We start from the raw sequence: 22,818 nt of genomic DNA, 5'->3' as shown, positions 1-22,818 counted from the left end.
AGCAATGTGCAGCAAATATTGTCCACTGAGTTTGCATCTTCAGCCACCCCCTATGAACATCCCTCCACTGTTAGTTAACGCACATTACACACAGTCTTCAGCTATTCACAATGTAGTTAACTTTGGGGCCATGTGCACTTATACACCCTGAGCTAAACCATCTCTTAGTGCCTCACCCCTACAGTGTGCATCTCAAAGCTTTGTGCAATAAAGTATGATCTTCAGCGAAGTCCTGCACCCAAATGTCCACAGTTGAAAAACCTCCACTTTACACAGTCTTTGCTCATAGCAATTGTAGTTGACTATATAACATAGTCATGCTCCTATCCCAACATTGGTAGGTAATTTCAGGTGCACACAAGCTTTGGCTTTATTCATAAGTGGTTTGCAACAGGCTTTGGCCTTAAATCAAAACCCTGCTCTGAAATCTTTAAGTAGGGAACACCTGCTGCATATGGCCTATAGCGTGTGTGGCAGAGACTACTGTCTGCAACCAAACCCTTTCGGGTAGCCAGATCCTGCAGCATAATGTCTTCACTACACGCAGCAGGAGTTATCTCCATTGACCAACCTATGTTTCATTCCAGGCACCAGTCCAAGTACCAAAGGTATGCAATGCTGTATATGACCTTAGCCCCCCTTTTCCCTTATTTTATTTTAAACTTTGTTAAGGTTCATGTACTAAACTGAATAGCAATACAATAGGCTATGTCATCAATGATGTCAATTACCATATCACTAGTGATGTAAAATGTGATATCATAAGCAGTGCATGATGGGGAAGTAAGCTAAAATTAGCTTACTGAACCATAGCCCTTCAAATTTCAGTGCTTTTAGGTTTTGTTTTGTAACTATAACCGCACTTCTACTGTGGATTTGTTCTGCAAATTTTTACCTATACAGTATGGCATTATGAGGGCACATAAAATAGACACATTTGTCATGTTCATAAAGTTACATCTACACACATATATCTACACCTAGGAAATGTATTCTCTCACTTTTAGTATACACTTCATCTTTCAGTAACATATATATATATATGTTATATATATATTAATATAGAATTAATAAACACTGTTATTGTTTTCAGTTTTAATTTAGACAAACAGTGCCACCACGTGGCAGGGTTTCAAAAGAGTCAGCACAGAAAAACCACCAGCTCAAATTAAGCACTGGTGAGAATGATATCTACTCTTCTTGCTAATTTCAGGAAACATACTATTTTTGTCTCATATTTTTGCCATTAATTTAGCATTTTCTGAGATATTTGTAAAAAAAGCAATTTAGCTAATTTCAACTCTGCCCTGTAAATAATAGAGCAAGATGTTGGACATAAACCATCTGTCTTTTGGTATCATTTGGTCTATGAACAGGTCTTCTAAAAAAAATAATCATTGATACTTTGTTCAAAAGTTGAAATCAAAATACTTTTAAATTGCTTGTTTAGAAGCATTTAGATTTGTCATTGATCGAAACCCCAAAAATGATTGGTCAATTTAAAGACATGCTGTGCCTTGGTCAAATGAAGGCTCTGTCCTGGTACACATCATTTAGAGAACCTCGTTAATTATATTGTCAAATAATACTGAACCTAAGTCAACTCATTATCTCAGGATCACATTAGTTGACACTTCAAAGTATTTTAACATCCTTTGTGAAGTGGAACATCTAATATTTATAATTCAACTATAATTAACCCCTTCGCTGCCAGGCCTTTTCCTCTCCTGTGCCGAGCCTTTTTTGGCTATTTGGGGCAGGTCGCGCTTAGGCCCTCATAACTTTTTGTGCACATAAGCTACCCATGCCTAATTTCCATTCTTTTATTTCCAACATCCTATGTATTCCAGAGGTACTCAGAATTTGTGGGTTCCCCTGGAGGAGACCAAGAAATTTGCCAAAATACAGCTAAAAATGTCTTTAAAATAAATGGGAAAAAGGGGCTGCAGAAGAGAGCTTGTGTTTTGTCCCTGAAAATGGCATCAACAAAGGATTTGTGGTGCTAAAATCACCATATTCCCATCTTTCAGGAAAAAGCAGACTTCAATCAGAAAACCACATTTTTCAACACAATTTTGTTATTTTACTGGGACATACCCCATTTTTACTATGTTTTGTGCTTTCAATCTCCTTGCAGTCAGTGACAGAAATGGGTGTGAAAACAATGCTGGATCCTGGACAGCTAAACATTTCTGAAAAGTAGACACACTTCTGAATTCAGCAAGGGGTCATTTGTGTAGATCCTTAAAGGTTTCCCTACAGAAAGTAAAAGCTAAAAGAATGAAATTGAAATTGAGGGAAAAAAGAGCTATTTCTGTTCACGTTTTCTTCTATAACTTTTTCCAGCTAAGGCAGATAATTAAAGCAATATACTGTTACGTCTGCTGGACTCTTGAGGATGCGGGGCTATATAGGGCTTGTAGGTTCATCAAGAACCCTAGGTATCCAGAGCAAATAAAGGAGCTGCACCTTGCAATGGGTTTTCATTGTATATCGGGTGTACAGCAAATCATTTAGTGAAATATAAAGAGTGAAAAATAGGTATCAAGGGAACCTTTGTATTTCCAAAATGAGCACAAGATAAGGTGTTGAAAAGCAGTGGTTATTTGCACATCTCTGAATTCTGGGGTCGTCATACTAGCATGTGAATTACAGGGCTTTCCTTAAATAGATGTCTTTTTTACACACTGTCTTACATTTGGAAGGAAAAAAAGGAGAGAAAGACAAGGGGCAATAACACTTGTTCTTCGATTCTGTGTTCCCCCAAGTCTCCCGATAAAAATGGTGCCTCACTTGTGTGGGTAGGCCTAATGCCTGCAAAAGGAAACACAACATGGACACATCACATGTTTTCATTGCAATCTAACGTGTTTTTTGGAAAGTGTCTAGCTGTGGATTTTGGCCTCTAGCTCAGCCAGCACCTAGGGAAACCTACCACACCTGTGCATTTTTGAAAACTAGACACCTAGGGAAATCCAGGATAGGGTGACTTGTGGGGCTCTCATCAGGTTCTGTTACCCAGAAACCTTTGCAAACCTCAAAACTTGCCAAAAAACACTTTTTCCTCACATTTCGGTGATAGAAAGTTTGGGAATCTGAGAGGAGCCACAGATGTCCTTCCACCCAGGATTCCCCCCAGTCTCCTAATAAAAATGGACTTCACTTCTTTGGGTATGCCTAGTGCCCGCGACAGAAAATGCCCCAAAACACAAATGGACACATCATATTTTCCCAAAGAAAACTGACCTGTTTTTTGCAAAGTGCCTAGCTGTGGATTTTGGCCTCTAGCTCAGCTGGCACCTAGGGAAACCTGGCAAACCTGTACATTTTTTAAAACTAGACACCTAGGGGAATTCAGAATGGGGTGATTTGTGGGCTCTCACCAGGTTCTGCTACTCAAAATCCTTTGCAAACCTCAAAATGTGGCCAAAAAAAACCTGTTTTTCCTCACATTTCGGTGATAGAAAGTTCTGGAATCTGAGAGGAGCCACAAATTTACAGATTTATCAAATACAAAGCTACCTGTTTTTGGTCCTAGGCTCAGCAAGCATCTAGGGAAACCTATCAAACCCAGACATTTCTGAAAACTAGACACCCGAGGGAGACCAGGGAGGTGTGACTTGGGTGGATCCCCCAGTGTCTTCTTACTGAGAATCCTCAGCAAACCTCAAACGTAGCTAAAAAAATCACATTTTCCCCACATTTCTGGGTGGGATCACCTCACCAGCACAAATTTCCTACCACTCAACGTTCCTATCAGTCTCCCAAAAAAATTATAACTCACTTGTATAGGTAGGCCAAGTGCCTTTGACAGGGAAGAGCCAAAAACATGTCGATATTGAGGGGGCACCAAAGTGGGTCCAAAGCGCAGTTTGAAAAAAAAATATTTAAGCTGACAAGTGGGGCAGAATTATTATCGGTATAGATGCGACAATGCTGGGTGGTAGGAATTTTGTGGACTTCTGTAGATTCCTGAAGGTTCCATCACATAAAAGTGTGGAAAATGTGTGATTTCAAGCAAAGTAGGAGGTTTGCGGGGCATTGTGTTTAAGAAAATGGTGCGGGTGCACGTGAAGCACACCATCCTGGGCTCACCCAGATGTTTCGTTTTCAGATGTGTCCAGGTCTCATAGATTTTTTTACATGGCAGCGTCCCAAAGTCCAAAAAGTGCTGCCCTCCCCATTCCAAGTGGGATGATTTTGAGAGTTAGACAAGCTCTCATGGCCCAAATGTAAAACCAAAACCCAAAATAATCAAATGTCCTCTTGCTTGCCTTTGGGATAAGATCTTTTAGTGTGTGGGGAGAGCTGAAAGACTGTTACCCCTTTCAGTTGGGGTGGGGGCATAACCATGCCCATACTGGTTGGTAGCCACCACCCCACAGTTTTTTCTTTTTAATTCCCTGGTATTTAGTAGGCTTTCTTCCCCCCCCCCCGGTGGACAGAACAACTTTGTCCCAATTTATTTGGGGTGGGGGTATTGCCATACCCCAACCCTCTTTTTTTAAAAAAAAAAAATCTTCCCTGGTGTCTGGTGGGCTTTCTGCCCCCCTTGGGGGCAGATGGGCCTCACGAAAATAAGCTGATCTGGCCAACACTAATGTGCACCCATGGGGAGCGACCCTTGCCTAAGGGGCTGCCCCCCCAATCAAGACACACACACACAGCAATCCCTGGTGCCTAAGTAGTTTCTGCCCGCCCTGGGGACAGACCGGCCCAATAGAAATAGGCCCATCAAAATGGCCTAAAATGAATTTGCCCCCCAGGGAAGTGACCCTTGCCTAAGGGGTCCCTCCCCATCTGTAAAAAATGATTTAAAAAAGTCCCTGGTGCCTGGTGGTTTCTGCCCCCCTAATTAAAATAGGCTGATCTTCCTCCAAGGGGGGCAGAAATGGCCTAAAATAAACCCCCCCCCAGGGGAGCGACCCTTGCCTAAGGGGTCTTCCCCATCTATAAAAAATTATTTAATAAAAAAACCTGGTGCCTGGTGGTTTCTGCCCCCCTAATTAAAATAGGCCGATCTTCCCTCAAGGGGGCCAGAAATGGCCTAAAATAAATGTGCCCCCTAGGGGAGCGACCCTTGCCTAAGGGGTTTCTCCCCTTGCGTGAAATTGGTGCAAAAATAAAATCCCTGGTGTCTATTGGTTTCTGCCCCTCGGGGCAGATTGGCCTAAAAAAATAGGTGGATCTGCCCCCTAGGTGGGCAGAAATGGCCTAAAATAAAATTGCCCCCCAGGGGAGAGACTCTTGCCCCATTGCCTTTCCACATCTGTAAAAAAAAAATGCCCGATGCCTAGTGATTTCTGCCCCTCTAGGGAGCAGATCGGCCTAATTGAAATGGGCCGACCTGCCCACAAGGGGTGCAGAAATGGCCTAAAATAAAGTTTCCACCCAGGGGAGCGACCCTTGCCTAAGGGTTCGCTTCCCTTGCGTGAAATTGATGTAAAAATTAAAAATCCCTGGTGTCTACTGGTTTCTGCCCTGGGGGCAGATTGGCCTAATTAAAATAGGCCGATCTTCTGCCGGAGGGGTGGGGGGAAACCTAGTAAAAAATGCACCATAGGGGAGCAACCCTTGCCCAAGGGGTCACTCCCCTTCATTAATTATTAAAATAAAATAAAAACACCTTGCGGTCTAGCCTTTCCTTTTCTTTCACATCTCTCTGCCCGCCCCCACTCCCCGATTGGAAGAGAAATGCAAGCCTTTCTCTTCTGATCGCACTGGAAGCTGAGCGTCCAGCACAATGGGGGCGACCTCCGATGAGGTCTGCGCGATTGCGTGCTGACGTCATCACACATCACTGGGAGGGTGTGGCGGGGAGGTTGGGTGGAAGGGGAAGCGATTCCCCTTCCATCCCTGCCCATGGGAGGGGGATCGGAGGCCGACGGAGGGAGTGCTAGCTCTCCCCCCGTGGGCCGGGTGTAGGACGAACTGGTCTCGTCCTCGGTACATGGCAATCGTGGCCGAAGGCAAGACGAGCTCGTCCAGGGCACCTAAGCGGTTAAAAATCGCCACAGCTTACCTTTCTTTTGTTTGATGTTCAACCAGGTCTGTTCATCTTTGCAATTTCCTAAATCTAAAGAGATTTGTGAGACTTAAAGCTGTGTGAATTATTAAGCATTGGAAGATTAGGCCCATTAAAATCTTTGGTCTCCCCCTTCACTATTCTAGTCTGAGATCCAAGCGACCACTGATTACTTTTCTGACCCCGTCCCCAGATGTTAGACTATGAGGTGAAAATGGAGTGTTGTTTAAGCTAGTGCAGTTTGTGGGAGGAAGTACCAGCAGCAGCGAGGGCTCAACAGTGAGCTCCTGAGGTGGTGAAGGAACCCATAGAATAGGATGGCACCCCCCTCCACACACACATACACACTCCATCCTGCTTGAGAACCTTTTAGTCAATGAGAACTGCCAGTGGGCTAACGAATGTTGAGGTGGCTCCCCTGAAAGGTACATGGAGGGGCCCCCCTTCTGACTCATTCAGGACCTCTCAGGACAGAGTACTGGGCCCCCTGGAGCTCAGGCCCTCCCACCCTGCACCACAGGGGCTGCGCAGGCCTATGTTATGCCACTGAGAACTGCTTCTAACTGTTGTAAAAGCCTGGCGTCACAGCCCCTCCTTGTTTCTTTTAAACATTATGATTTTTTCATTGCAGAGCTCACTAACTTAAAGCCAATACCAATTCACAACAGCATTTTGAAATACCTTGAGTAGTAACACTGTGCTATTACGTGCCTTACATGCCTTCAAGAATTTGCCTCCAAACATCTAAAATGGGAATGTGCAGAGAATGTCTTTATACAGTTAATACAAATGGAAAGGATTGTGCCATTTTTGCACTTTTACTAACAAACAGTTTGGTGTTTTTAGAGATGATTCCTTAAAGATATGCAAACATATATAGAAAAGGTACTTCCGGAGTACTACTTTCCATACTCATAAATGTTTTTGTGACTCAGTCCTATAGATTCTAAGGACTGTGCATCTTCACACACTTCTAAGAACACTGGTTACTACAGCTCCAATGGCAATACTCATTATCATTCACACCAGGTCCACAATGTTAACTTTACATTTGCCCCATTCCACAGCCTCACAATTACTGACTTATTTACTCTCCCACTCGTGCTCATGCACCACTTATACTCACTGATTCATACTTATTCACTCCCTCCCTACACCCCTTATTCACTCACTCACTAATTTTGATAATTAATTATCTCATGCACTAGCAGACCCACAAATTAACCAACTCCCCAAATCACACTATTGCACTCTGAAACACATGGTGGCATATTTATGAGAAAGTGAAGCATAGGTCCCTTTGTGCCACTTTTCTTGTGTCGCCCCTGTCCCACCTAATGACACCATGGTTGTGCCATATTTACCATGCCGCACAGCATGGCGGTCATCAGGAAAATAGCGTCAACATTTGTATGCTATTGTGGCGCTTTGCTGCACTAGTGTCAAAAAAAGTTGGCTCTAATGAAGCAAAGAACAGCGAGGCCGATTGATTAAAATGGAAGTGCCATTTTATTGCCTGCTCTGAGCTGGTGCAGTGAAATGCTGTAAATTTCACGGCGCCATTTTTGCAGGCCTCCCTGTGTCAGAATACCTCCCTTGCATACATTATACCTGGCGCAGGCACAATGTGGCGAAAGGGTTTACAAAGTAGTTCTATGCAAGCATTGTGCCACTTTGTAAATATGGCATGGGAGAAAGGCCTCCCTAATGCCGCCTTAGTGTACAAAACTGACACTAGGGCTAGCAAGGTGGTGCTAGGGGCTTGTAAATATGCTCCATTGACTCATTTACCCACTTCTCCAGCCTTCCCACTGAGAGATGGAAAGTGGACAGCAGTCAGAGTGACTAGGAGAAAGAGATAATAAAGTGGAACAGGAAGAGGTAGAGTGGAAAGACGTAGCATGAGTAGGTAGAGAAATTGGTTCTAGGTGAGAGAAAAGTGTATTGAAATGCTTGAATCCTAAAGTTGTAAAGATTTTGGCAATAGAGATTTGTAATCTTATGAAGTGGCTGCAGAGCTTAATTTGAACAAATATAGGTGTCAGGCCCCAAGATATCACTGTAACTTGCACCATCCACTGGCCCTGCCAGGGCTGTGAAATGCCCATACCAATGGCTAGGATGAGCTGCTAATATTAATTTTGAGTGTATATTAAATTGCTAAACTAATGTGTTTTCTATAAAGTAGGTAAATACAGCCACCATGTACTCGAGTGCCATAAAAAATGGCGGTGTCAGGAACTAAGGCCCATATTTATGAAAGCACGACTGCGCTAAAGCAGTTGTGCATCATTTTTAATAACACCAGCTAACGTCATCCGTGCACCATATTTATAAAATGATACACAATAGCGCTACGCAATAGCTAGCATCTGAAAAAAAGACACTAGCCAGCGAGGGGTGGCGTAAGGGGAAATGACGCTAGTGGGTCAGAAATGAATTTAGGCTGATTAGCAGCATTTTTGATGCACAAGCAGCCAAAAAATTACTCCTGTCTAAATATAGACAGGAGTCATTACTCCTACCCCATTGCCCACCACAGGGGACCAGTGTCCTCTGGGCAAGCCCTACATACCCAGTGCAGGCAGGGGGCACAATGTAAGGGGCCACCAATGGCGCACCACACACACCTACAAAAACACTTACCTGCCACTTACCTCGGCTGGGCTCCCTTCTCCTGCAGTGTCCCTGAGGTGTGGGTAGTGCTGTTGCTGGGGGTTGGGGTGGGCATTTTTGTGCCCTTTCTATGGCATTTCCCCATGGAAATGGGCCTACCTGCACTCTAAAGCCAGGTCTGACCAGGCGTTAAAAAATGGTGCTGAACAGGCTTAGCACCATTATTTAGGCACACCTGCCAGGTGTGCATCATTTCCGCGTCGGGAGTTAAATATGGCGGGAGGGGGCTAGCGTAATTTTTTGGAAGGCATCTCATTGACGCGAGGTGGGTTTCCACATCCTAAAATGGAGCTAACTTCAATATTTTGAAGCTAGACAGGTCTAGCATCAAAATATAAATATAGAGTTAAATTAGCACTGCTTTGGGGCCAAAAAAAATGGCACTAAGGCAACGCTAACCTTCCATAAATATGGGCCTAACTGCTAGTGCCAAGCACCGGAAAACTCCAGCACAGGTTAAGCACTGAGGAAGTGCTTTATTACATGGACACTTCTATCACACTCTTGCTCAATACACATCATACATTTCAAGCTTTGTACAAGATTAATTGAGCGGTTGCACAGGCACTCACAAAATCTACCTAGAGCAATGCAATCCAAATATGTACTGATAGCAGTACTAGTGCAAACCAGATATAATTCACGTAGTGTTAAAAAATGGATGATATTTCACATGTAATACATGTAAATTTGTAGAAAATTCAGATATTACCTTGTAACACTTGAGCCATTTTCTGCACACAGATTTGTATTTGAGAGTGTGCCTTAACGGTATATCTCATACAAGACACCACTTGCTCATGTTTGCACCACAGCACAATCCAAATCATGTTTATTGTTGCACTAAAATATAAGATCCTTATTTATGAGGCCCTAGCGGTACACTGTGTCACCGGAGCGTCCTTTTTGTTTGACACTCTGGTGGTGCAGTGTGCCAGCCCACATTTACAAGGCCACGCAAAGCCACCTTGCCTGGCTTTTCATGGCCTTGTAAATATGGACCCCTTTCACACAGTGCCATGCATTCCATGGGTGATGCTTGAGGTGTTGCCCTGCAACACCCATGGAAACCGAAGGAATCTGACACGTTCCCAGATTTACAAGGCTGGGAATGTGTCAGATTCCTGCGCCACCTCAGGGGTGACGTAAGAGTGATGCAATGGGGAGAAATATCTTTATTATCTTTATTTTCCCCCGAATACACTTCTTGTGAATGTTTTTGTGCAGGAAAGTGTCCCTTCTTTTACAAAAACAATCATCCTCACAATGCAGGCACCTTTGCAACATTGTGCAAGCATGCATGTGTTGGCACATGGCAGCAACGTGGGCACCAGCGCAGGCAGAGAGGACATAAATGTGTTGTATCTTGTAAATAAAGCATATTTCTGCCCTTTCCCAGTGGTGCAGGACGGCATAGGAAGGCACTTACTGCACTGCTCTCCTTCACAGGCCTTGTAAATGAGGCCCACGTTTTTACGCAAGCATGTCTGATGACATCATAGTCAAATAACACATGATAATGTAACGCTGTGCTATTTTCTGCTGCTCCTGCAACGCAGTGTTGCAAATTTTCCCTCAGCGTTATATTGCTTTAAACTCACTATATCTCACTGGAGTCGTGCTCCTTCTGATTCAAGTTGTCTTTCAGGTATGAGGGCTAATGCATGTGGGATGGACATAGTCAATGAGCAAGTAAATAACATCCTCACTACCAAGCAAACATTTGATGCAAATAGTGAAAGCATCAAAGCAGGAGAGGACAGGTCATGTTAAAATATCTTCCTGGTACAAAGTACCCATTGAGGTTTGGAATTCTGAGAGCCATTAGCAACACCCTGTCAATCAGAGGGTACAGTTATTTGTATGAACTATTGATTGACAACAGTCAGACAACTGTGGGCTCACATAAGAAACACATTTATAATGCTCTTCCAAACTATTACATTTTCAAAACAGGAGCTCCTGGCCTCAAAATTGTTTTTAGCACTGTAGCCTTTCTTGTGCTGCCAGTCTCTATGCTGCAAGATGTAGGATGTAATACGATTGTACATATTACATATGACGTCACAGCTAGCCTGATGTGAAAAGGAAAGTACAGCAGAATTATGCAAATATTAAAGAGCTCCCACTAACTGTAAAAAAATGCATAAATACATATTGGCTGACACAAATACTGATTAAGGTTACCCAACCAGGTGCAAAGTTAAGGCACACCATGGGGCATATTTATGGAAAGCTGGTGCATAATTCATGATGCACCTCTTTCTGAGGGCTCCATTGCGTCTCCTAACGACAGCATGTGTGCACCGTATTTACAATACGATGCACGATGGCGGTCATGTCCACATTAGCGTCATAACTTATGGCGCTAATGTGGCGCTTTGCTGGATTAGCAGAAAAGCACAGGGAGGCCTATTGTTTTCAATGAGAGCATCATCTTAACACCTACCTTAGGCAGGCACTAATAATGACCCTAAAAATAGTGCAGTAAAATCTAGTAAATTTCACTGCACCATTTTTCTGGGTCTCCCTACATTGGAATTCCCCCCTAGCATACATTATGCTTGGTGCAGGCATAATGTAGCGCAAGGATTTACGAAGTGGCGCAATGCTTACTATGAACCACTTTGTAAATATGGCGCATGGGAAGTGCAACAACACCACATTTGCGTGAAATAAAATGACGCAAATGTGGCGCAAGGTGGAGCTAAGGCCATCATAAATATGCCCCTCAGGGACTTATTTACAAACCCTTGAACTGCAGGTACGTCACTTTTTATATGGGAAAAAGTGACGCACCGCTTGCGCAAGGAGCTTGTAAATAAGCCTCTCGGACTTTGTTACATTCGCCACAACCTCCCTCCTCGGTGGGACGTTTGTCTCAGAAATGCCGGGCGATCTGCCCCATTCCCTGCTTCCACCACAGAAAGGCACCAGGGATGTGGCTGCTGAGCGCTGAAAACTGCGCCACTGCAGAAAGAAATGATTTCCCTGCTCTTTAAAGGTAATCAATGGAGAGTCATTAAAACATTCTTCACGCATCAACAAGACCGCGAGGCCTGAGGGGGCCCCGGTCTCTTTCCGCGGCATTAATAAACGCGCAGGTAACTGCTGTTTGTGCAGTCGAAAATGCAAGCCTAATATGAGCAGACCCAAAAAGATAACAAGAGGTCAGGCTGTAATTATTTTTCTGGGGAGCATGTTTCCTGCTTTGACACAGAACTCTCTAATGATTCTTTGTGAGATGCAATTGGGATGCCTGGGAGGTGGCGGGTACAAAGGATGTTTTTCAGACATCAGTTTCTGTATTCTGTTCATCCTCTCCTCAGAGGCATTTATGTGTGTTCTTTTTGTAGCCACATTCTCCCCAGGGATGCGCCAGGCAGGCCAGACGGACTAGCTGTTTAAGCGTGTTTTTTCATACTGCTTCTGCCTTCTTTAAGAGAGGACTTGAAAAGTGAGTTTTTTTTATCAAACTCTGGGCACTGAAGCAGAATGTCTGCACCAGTGATTTTGTGTAATACAGAATGGACAAACATACTTTGCCATAGACCACATTAAAGAAAGATTTACACCATGAGCAAACACACTGCGAAAATATTGCGAACCATAAATAATGCACTTGGGCCCATATTTATGAGCTCTTGGCTCATGGCTGCACAGCAGGTCACCTTGCTGCACTGGTCTGCCTCACAGGGAAAGGGCAGGAATGCGTTGTATCTATAGCATACAGCACATTCCCTGTCTTTTCCCCCTGCGCTGCATGCAGGAATGTTTTTGTGCAGGAATGGGCATAAGAATTTGGCACATCCCCAGGTTTACAAGTCTTGTAAATCTTGACATACATCAAAATCTATGGGTGTTGTGTGGGAACATGCAAAGCCCATGGAAAGCCTCCCTAACACAAAGTAAGGCCATGCAGTGATTTGCGTGATTTGCGTGATTTGCGTTGCCTTGCCTTACTCAATATCTTTGAGGCCATTCAAGGCCACGCAAAATGGCTTTGTGTGGCCTCATAGATATAATTTAAAGGTTTTCTCTGCTGGAGGGTCACAAAAAGTGACGCAACGGTGGTACAAGGGGCTACCCTGTCAGGTTCCTCAGAGAAGTTTTATCAAAGAGACACTGATCCTTGAACAACCCGTTCTCAAAACAGGGAACAAACTGATTTAGCACGGTTTCTGCATCTTGCTTAATAAAAAATCGACCAAATGAACTTTAACCAAAGCATATTAAAAATTGAGAAAAAGTTGTTTGTTCCACTGATTAATAAGTATGCACAAATAATATGAAATGAGCTTATTCAATACTTGTCTTGATGAAGAAAAAAAACATTTGCTCCATTCTCTGTTGCATTAGAAGCCAAAATAAGTTTGCCCTTTTTCCATCAATGCACAAGTTTCTGAAATAAGGCCTTACATGCTTCTAAATTAAAAAAGAAGTGTATACTTCATCTTAAGTTTGACCAACTTCTGTTTCAGCTATGCCTGTTTGGAATGTTCTTACTTAGGTGTAAGCTTGTCTGGATCCTTGTGAGAAAGTGCCTCTATCGGCATGGTTAGCCCCCCACTTTTTGCCTGGAACATGATGTGGTTTTGAACTGTAAGTGCCCTGGGCCCCTGCTAAACAGGTTGCCAGGGCCAAAATTGTACTGTGATTGGCAACTTTGGCCACTCTTATAAGTCCCTAGTAAATGGTACCCCTGGTACCTAGGGCGTGGTTACTGGAGAGGACTCTCCCCAGAACTGCATCATCAATTGTGCCACTTTGAGAGGCCCCACACCAGCCTTATGCAGACTGCCATTGCTGGCTGCATGGCAAGGTGTCCCCAAAATTGCAAACACAACATGGCACTCAGCCTGAGTGCTATGTCCCCTAACACGGCATGCATTATAGATAAGTCACCCCTCTTGCAGTCCTTACAGCCCTAAGGCAGGGTGCACTATATTACATGTGAGGGCAAATGTGCATGAGCAAATATGCCCCTACTGTGTCTTTGTCAATTCTTAGACATAGTAAGTGTACAGAGGAGCCGTTGAAAGTGCATCTTCTGGACAATGCTACAAGCTACATGATGGCCTCTCTGAACCTTGGGTTGTTTGGTATCAAACTACTCAGCATAATAGATCCTCACTGGTGCCAGTGTTGGATTTACTATAGAATGTACCCAGAGGGCAAATTAGAGGTGCCCCCTGTAACCCTAACAGCCCTGGCATGGTTGCTGACTGGTCGAAGGCAGCCTGCCACCACTAGACAGGATTCTGGACTCCTGGGGTGAGAAGACAACATCTTTCCTGGGTGGAGGTGGCACACCTCCTCCCCCAGGCAGGCACCCTGCTCAGGTGGGAAGCTTCAAAGGCAATACCGCCTTTGAAATGTGACCCCAACCTCTGCTGCTAGCAGCAGAAGGCAACCCCCTGGTTCAGTCCCCATTTTAGGCAGGACAACCTGTGGGAAAACTATAAAGAATAGGAGTGGCCACCTTCAGCCAGCACCACCCCTCAGGTGTAGCAGGCAAGGTGACCCCTCCAATTCATTTTCCTCCATCTTGGATGGAAGGAAAAATAGCCAATTAGGGTCCAGATTGTGTCCCTCTCCCAATGGAGGTGGTCACATAGTGGGTATTGCCACTCTAAGATAGGTAGCCCATTGGCTACTACCAGGTACCCCCCTAAGTACAGTATTTAGGTGGCATCCACTGACCAGAACATTTGATTCTTGACACCCTAAGAAGAGCTGGACACCACAAGGGTCACACCAGCAGAGAAGACTGAAGACACCAACTGACTTGGCCCCAGCCCTACCGGCCTGTCTGCAGCCATCAAAGAACCTCCACCAAAAGATGACTTGTCCTTCAGTCGAGTGACCTCCAAAGCCTTGAGAGGACTGCCTACTTTCAATAAAGACCAAGATCTCCCATGGACAGCGGACCTCTCCAAAAGAAACCAGTAAGAAAGAAGAAGAAGTCTGCCTGAGGAACCACATAACCGTCTCTGGAACCACCTCTACACCTGACCCCAGCGGCTCGAGTTAAAGTGGCCCACCAGTCCTGTGAAGGTTCCCCAGCTCTTCTGAGCAAGAGTCCATTGTGGGCTAAGTCCTCCCGACTCCACAGCAATGCCTTCAGCCTCAATCTGAAGACTTCCCTTGACTGCAACCTGCCCGGTAAGTTGTTTCCAATGCCAAAAGACACCTTTGCACCTGGAACCCCTGAGCCTTGGAAGCTGGACCGTCGTGTCCCTACTACACCTGGCATCCCTACTTATCTGCCGGGTGCTTACCATAACCCCTGATGACCAGCCTCTGATGCCCCTTTTACTCACCTGTCACCCCCAGTCCTCATTGGATAACATTGGGTACCCGACTCTGAATTTGATCCCTGCACCCGGCTGCCCCTGTGCAGGTAAGCCTGATTTACAAAGGGCTTACAGGCAAGGCAATGCAAGCCTTTTTGAGGGATTTACTAAGTGATTTACCAACCTTGTGTGGCTCTGCATGGTTTAGTAAATCCAGACTAACACAAGGTAGTGCAAAACTGCTGCCTTGCATTACTCTGCTTGGGAAGGCATTTCATGCCTGGAATGTGGGCGTCCCCAAGCATCCACCTGGGGATTATACCTGATTTACAAAGGTTAGTGAACCTAGGATTGTGTCAAAAAGGTACGCCTTCCCAAAAGAGACGTAACAAGAAATGTATTTATTTCCCCTTGTTATTTCCTCTTTACATGTGTGCTGCATTCTACACTGGAAGGTTCCTCATCCAATGCAACACCTATGCAGGACATTACACAGACACTCTTGCAGTATGACACAAGGATGTATCTGTGCCAGAAGACAGCCTCCATCATGGTTAGCCTAAACTTATGACTTTGTCTGGGTCTGGCTCAAACAGATATCCGCAGTTTGCACTTTGTGTTTTTCAAAACTATTTTCTCTGAAATCTTTAAAATTTTAAATCTCTGGTTCTAATGATAGGATTTTTGTTGCTTTGATTGTTTAATTTATGAAAAATAACTCTATTTTTCTAAATTGGTGTAGGTTTTATTCTTGTGTTGTGCTGTCAATGTATTACTGTTTGAGGTGCTGTGTTAATACTTCACACATAGGCTTGTGACATCACTGCTGCACGAGGGGGTGTTAAGCTCCAAGCCCAATCGTGCATCATCGTTGAAGGGCCCTCCTGTCCCGCAGATCACCGTGCGGGATGCACAGGGCCAACCCTGGAAGTGTCTATCCATGCCTGTCAGAGCCCGGAGGAGGCTGGACTGGGCCAACCCATTTTGTTGCACACCCCAAGGCACTGTGCAGCTTTTAGTTTTATTAATATCCACATTGGTTGTGCAACTGCCCCCTGTTTGTTTTACGCTCTGGTTTAAATGTAACTATTTATTGCATCCTTCTGGTCTCCTCAGTGGGCACTGACACTGTTCTGTGGTATCTCAGGGGAATTACAATGGATAAGCGGAAGCAAGGCCCGAACTTGGAAGGGCCAGCAGCTAACAAAATTGGCAAATTAGATGGCTACATTGAAAATGTGGGGGGTGCTCTTGATAAGAAAATTTGTTTAGCTGAAAAGCACCTCTTGATAGAGCTGTTGCAATCTGCGCAGGATTCTGAAGCCAACTTCCTGGGGGCTGGTTGTTGAGGATAAAAACCATTACTACAATCTGGACTTGCCTCTTCTGGGGCAAAGAGATGCCCCAGCCTCGACTGCTCTGATGAAGCTGAAAAAGGGTTCTCCCCATAAAAAAATCTTTAAATACCTGCAAGAGTTCCACTGCCACAGTAACGCTGAACCTTACTAATACTAGTGTTCCCCTCTGCAAAGAGTTCTTCTAGGGCTCATTCCAGCAATTGGGCAAAGAAATTGTGGATGTTATTGAATATAGAATAGTGGGAATGTATTATCCTTTGGGGCAAATTGACACTAAAGTAGCTGACGTTGATTGTGGTAAGGTCAGCAGCATGGTAGTTGGGCAAGGGAGGGATGGACTTGTAAATGTTGCAATGCAGGAGCCACCTGGTCTTGCTCCAAATCCCCACTCGAGATTTGCAGTCTGAGCGGTCAGCACATTGAGAGGGATCAACCCTGGGCCAGCATACCCAGCAGGGTCCCCCAGCCTGCCTTAACTGCTTCTTTTCCAGGGGGTTTAAAGCGGGGTGGCCCTCTGTTTACACCATCACATAATCCATCTATGTTGGTGCCCCAGTACCCAGTAATCCACTAACTTCATTAGAGGTAGCTTGGTCACCTCATGACCTCATCTCTAGATGGGACCTCCCCCCGTCCGCCTGTTCCTACATGGCCATACTTATTGATGTCTCCAAACTACAACCATGTGCAAGTGAGGTCACCCCAGAATTGATTAACAAAGTAGTCCCCTGGATTAAGGGGAACTCTCCATTCCAAGATTGTTTATTCTCAGAAATGCTCATAGCCAGAAGGATATGCTGGAAAAATGCGGAAGGAGTTTGGGGGTGACTGCATTATTGTTACCTTTAAGAACCCTAGGTTGCTTAGGCACCTGTACTCAGGGCCCGTCATTTCTCCATGAGGTAAGATTTGGATTTTGCCTCTTGGTTTGTTTTACAGAGAAATTGCCTGTAGGCTGAACCCCTCCCCCTCACAGGCACCCAATTTTGCTGTGCCAGTTTCCAACCGATTTTCTCTGTTGGGTGATCTGGCCGAAAATGATTGACTCAGCCCCCATATTGTGCTAAGACCCTCCCCCAGCAAGGAGCCTGGGGCTTGTCCCACCATTCCATCTTCCCTGGCCCTACGTAGTGCTCAGAAGAGCCTAGCAGGGATTATGCCACCCAATGAGCTTGTCCACACCTCTGATGGTGTGAAGATACTTTTTTGAAGTGATCTGGCCGAAAATGATTGACTCAGCCCCCATATTGTGCTAAGACCCTCCCCAGCAAGGAGCCTGGGGCTTTTCCTACCATTCCATCTTCCCTGGCCCTAAGTAGTGCTCATAAGAGCCTAGCAGGGATTATGCCACCCAATGAGCTTGTCCACACCTCTGATGGTGTGAAGATACTTTTTTGAAATGCGGCAGGTATAGCTAGTAAATTGGCCTGTGATGACTGGGTGCTTTATATATGCAAGCATGATATTGCCTGAATTCAGGAGACCTGGGCCACCGAGGAAATTGATTTGGATGGGCATCATTCGTACTCCATCCTGCAGCTCGTTCTGTCATTGGCATACTGTTGCCAAGCAGGGATCTGTGTGCCTGGGCTTCATGGATTTGTCCTCCTTCAACAGCATTGTGAGGCTCAAGCTCTTGGAAATATTAACCAACCTGGGAATTGATGGCGACCTGGTTCAGTTTTTGAGAGCTCTTCATGATAATCTTTCTGCCTCAGTCCCGTTTGGTCCCTGAGGTTGACAGAGTTTCAGGATTGTGTGTGGAGTCCGTCAGGGGTGCATTTTAGCCCGCTATTTTTGTTATATATAAATGGTTTAGGTCATGCCCTGACCACCAAAGTTTCTGATGCCCCCTCCATAGCTGGTAAAAAGGTCCCTGCATTATTATTCGCGGATGATGCCGTTTTGATATCTAGGACGCCCAATGGTTTAAAGATATTATTCAATTAATTTGTCACCTTCTTGGGTTTTCTAGGATTGACCACCAATCCAAAACCTTCATCATGATGTATAACTTGAAGCAAGCTAAGATGAGGGGCTTCAGAATGCAAGGCCACCCCGTGGCACTTACCCAGGACATCTTTTATTTGATTCTATGGGGAATAGGAGGCCCTGTACTTCAGAGGTAAGGCAGAAATTCTCAGACTCGGTTGAGGACGTTTTCCACCTGGCCAAGTACATTGGTAAAAAACCTATGGAGGTATATAGGAGAAAATGTCTCCCCATTTTGATGTATGGTGCAGGTATTTAGGGTTATAACAATCCCAAAGCACTCCAGAATGTGCGAAATGGAGTACTGAGGAGACTCCTGGGAGACACACCCTCCTGTGCCACCTTCATTTTGCACCAGGAGCTAGGGATGGAATATATAGAGGATTCCATTTATCTTGCTCTACTGTTGTTGTGGTGCTCAATATGCATTAACCCCCCTGCTGCCTTCAATAGGAAAATTGTTCTAGACTGTATTTCTATAGTCCTGAAACCTGGTTTAAGCCAGGCGTGGTTCGGGTTAAATCCTTGTTTAAAATGAATCATTACAATCCTAGGGCTGCCAAGGAATCTTCTAATACAATGGTTAAAGACTATGAAGCCCTGAATAACATCCCAGGATTGGCACCATATCAGGGGTGGATAGTTTCTACATGGAAGGGAATAACATTAAGGCCATGGTGGTAAATGCCGCCTACCGCCGTGTTGACGGCCTCCAAGATACCGTGACCGCAGCGGTATACCATTACGGGTATTATGACCCACACAGAGAAATCCGCCACTATACAGACACCCAAACAAGTCCACCAGACCAAAGGTCAGTGATAAATTGGCGGTACCAAAACCCACACTGTTACGCCAACAGAAATACGTCCACAGTATCAGGACCCACAAATCACCACGGCAGTCTTTCAACCGTGGCAAACTATTAGCGGTACACACCGCTGCACTCAAAATTCACACACACTAACAAAACTACACCACAACGGACAATTTAAACTACACACACCACACACCTGACACACATGCACACACCACTATAAAACACACACCCACATTACCCAAAACCCTTTATACGAAAAAAAAGATTGCTAACACTGAGAGATACAAGCCAGGAGCACCCACTCAATCTGAGCCACAGAACACCATCACCCATACACCATCCACGCACCTCACAGCACACACCCCAACACAGCTCCCCACACACTCTCACACATACCATTCACACCACATCCATGGCACCCCAAAGGCACCCCAGGTTTTCAGAGTAGGAGCTAAGGGTCATGGTGGAGGAAGTCATCCGGGTAGAGCCACAGCTATTCGGATCACAGGTGCAGCAGACATCCATTGCAAGGAAGATGGAGCTATGGTGGAGAATCGTGGACAGGGTCAAGACCGTGGGACAGCACCCCAGAACAAGGGATGACATCAGGAAGAGGTGGAATGACCTACGGGGGAAGGTGCATTCTGTGGTAGCAAGACACCAGGTAGCTGTGCAGAGGACTGGCGGTGGACCCCCACCTCCTCCCCCACAACTAACAACATGGGAGGAGCAAGTCTTGGCAATCATGCATCCTGAGGGCCTCGCAGGAGTAGCAGGAGGACTGGACTCTGATAAGTCAAATCTATACTATTATATCCACCACCATACCTGCATGCCATCACAAACTCCTACCCATACCCTCACCCGCTTCACTCCACCACCTCACATATACCCCACTATCACAACCCACCCATCCCAAAACCAAGCCCGGCATGTCACACCAATGCATGGACACCCATCACAGAGCTGCATGGACACCCATCACTTAAGCATGCACATTAGAGAGAATCACCTAGCCCACAAAATCACCACTCACACAAGGCAAAACTGACAGGGCAATCACAACCATACAGGGAACCACACCCATGCACAAGGTGGCACATGCAGATACAATAACACTGCATTTAATTCCCCACAGGACCCCCACTCAACGTCACCTGAGAGGAGGTGCCACCAACATCCAGTCCCCCCCAGAAGAGGCCCACAGTGATGACAGCAGCTCTGCACGCCTGGATCACGATGACCAACCTGGCCCATCAGGGACCTCTGGACAGTCGGTTACCCTGCCACAGTCCCAACCCACCACAGAGCCTCCCCCCTGAGGAAACACCAGCACAGCACCCACCCAGCAGGCCCATACCTCTGTCCCTAGGACACATCAATCAGCAGTGTGTCCACCACTACAGGAACCCCAGGCAACCCCACAAACCCAAGACAATCAGAGACCTGGGGTCAGTGGCAGTGGGCACACGGTTCAGGGGACAGAGGCACAGGACAACAGGGAAGCTGGGAGGACTGCTGTGCGACAGGGGGAGGACAGGCCCAGGGAACCCACTCTCCACAAGGCACTTGCAGGGATCCTGGGAGCATACCACCATTCCCAGGAGACCTTGGGCCAGATACTGGCCAAGTTGCAGGAGACCCAGCGGCTGCAGGAGGGACAATACCTGGGGATCAGGGAGGACCTCAAACATCTTCACACCATCCTGGTCACCGTTGCAGGGGTGCTGGCTGACATGGCCAACACCATGTGGGAGACAGTGGCACACCAACGGGCTCCTGACACTAGCCACACTGAAGATCAGCCCTCCACCTTCACCGGCGCTTGTGGACAGGAGGCCCAACCACAGGACCAACAGGCCACCAGCACCCCACCCCCTGCAGAAGGAGAACTACCCCACAAACAGTCCCTGTGATCCAGGTAGAACTCAGAGAACATTTCCAAGACCCCCGCAAGGAAATAGGACTCTCCTGAATGTCACCCTTATGTCCCACTATGTCACCCTGACCACCTTGAACTGCCATTGCTCCCCTTCCTATGCTCCCTTGGACAATGCACTTGTGATACAAAGAGACTGGACTCTATCTGGACATTACTCCACCATCACCCCAGCCCATTGCACACACCCCCTCCACCTCTTAGCACTTAAATAAACACCCTTGGAACAAATACAACTATGGAGTCTGTCAATTGATTGAAATATGTATTAGTTCAACAAGCTGTAAACATTTCAAATCATATGTACAGTTATATATACATTGGTACGTCCTCCAGTGGGCAGCACTGAACACACCAGGAGCCAGAGTGGGCCACACACAGAGATCTGAAAATAGAGCCAAAGGGTACAGTAAGTGGCCATAGACATAGGGAAATCAGGCTGCCATGTCCAATGTCTAACACAAACCTGCAATGGAAAGTGAAGTTACAGTGTCTTACCTGTGTGTCACTGGAAGTACTGTTGAATGAGTGAGCTTATGTTGTCTACATCTTCTTCCTCTGCCTCCTCTTCCTCACTGTCCACAGGCTCCACCGCTGCCACAAGACCATCTCCAGGCTCATCTTCCTGCAGAAAAGGCACCTGGCGTCTCAAGGCCAGGTTGTGCAACATGCAACATGCAATGATGATCTGGCACACTTTCTTGGGTGAGTAGTACAGGGATCCACCTGTCAGATGGAGGCACCAGAACCTGGCCTTCAGGAGGCCAAAGGTTCTTTCAATGATCCTCCTTGTTCGCCCATGTGCCTCATTGTAATGTTCCTCTGTCTTTGTCCTGGCATTCCTCACTAGGGTCAGTAGCCATGAGAGGTTACACATACACTCACCCTTAGGGACAACCCCACAACCATATACCTACGTCAACTGGGTGGGGACCATGGGCTCACCTATTAACCACACTTGGTGCCTCTGGAGTTGAGACATCACATATGGAATTCTGCTATTCCTCAAGATGAAGGCATAATACACAGAACCAGGATACTTGGCACTCACATGGTAGATGTACTGGTCTGCCAAACACACCATCTGCACATTCAGAGAGTGATAGCTTTTTCTATTCCTGAACACTTGTTCATTCCTCCGGGGGGACACAAATGCTACATGTGTACCATCAATGGCACCAATGATGTTGGGGATATGTCCCAGGGCATAGAAGTCAGCTTTCACTGTGGCCAAATCCTCCACCTGCGGGAATACGATGTAGCTGCACATGTGTTTCAGCAGGGCAGACAACACTCTGGTCAACACGATGGAGAACATAGGCTGTGACATCCCTGATGCCATGGCCACTGTCGCTTGGAATGAACCACTTGCCAGGAAATGGAGCACTGACAGGACCTGCACAAGATGGGGGATACCTGTGGGCTGGCTGATAGCTGAAATTAGGTCTGGCTCCAATTGGGCACACAGTTCTTGGATTGTGGCACTATCAAGTCTGTAGGTTAGGATAATGTGTCTGTCCTCTATTGTCACCAGGTCCACCAGGGGTCGGTACACGGGAGGATGTCTCCATCTCATATTCATCCTCAGCAGTTGAAGTCTAGGGAGAAAAACAGTGAGCAGAGGGACATATTCACACATCTATTGAAATAATGATGCATCTCTTCCTTTACAGAAACAGTATGTGAATTCGAGAGTCAATTGATGTGCCAAT

The sequence above is a fragment of the Pleurodeles waltl genome, chromosome 3_1 (assembly GCF_031143425.1).
Source record: "Pleurodeles waltl isolate 20211129_DDA chromosome 3_1, aPleWal1.hap1.20221129, whole genome shotgun sequence".
Lineage (NCBI taxonomy): Eukaryota > Metazoa > Chordata > Amphibia > Caudata > Salamandridae > Pleurodeles > Pleurodeles waltl.
The sequence above is the reverse complement of the archived record's forward strand: the minus strand, read 5'-3'. Positions refer to the sequence as shown.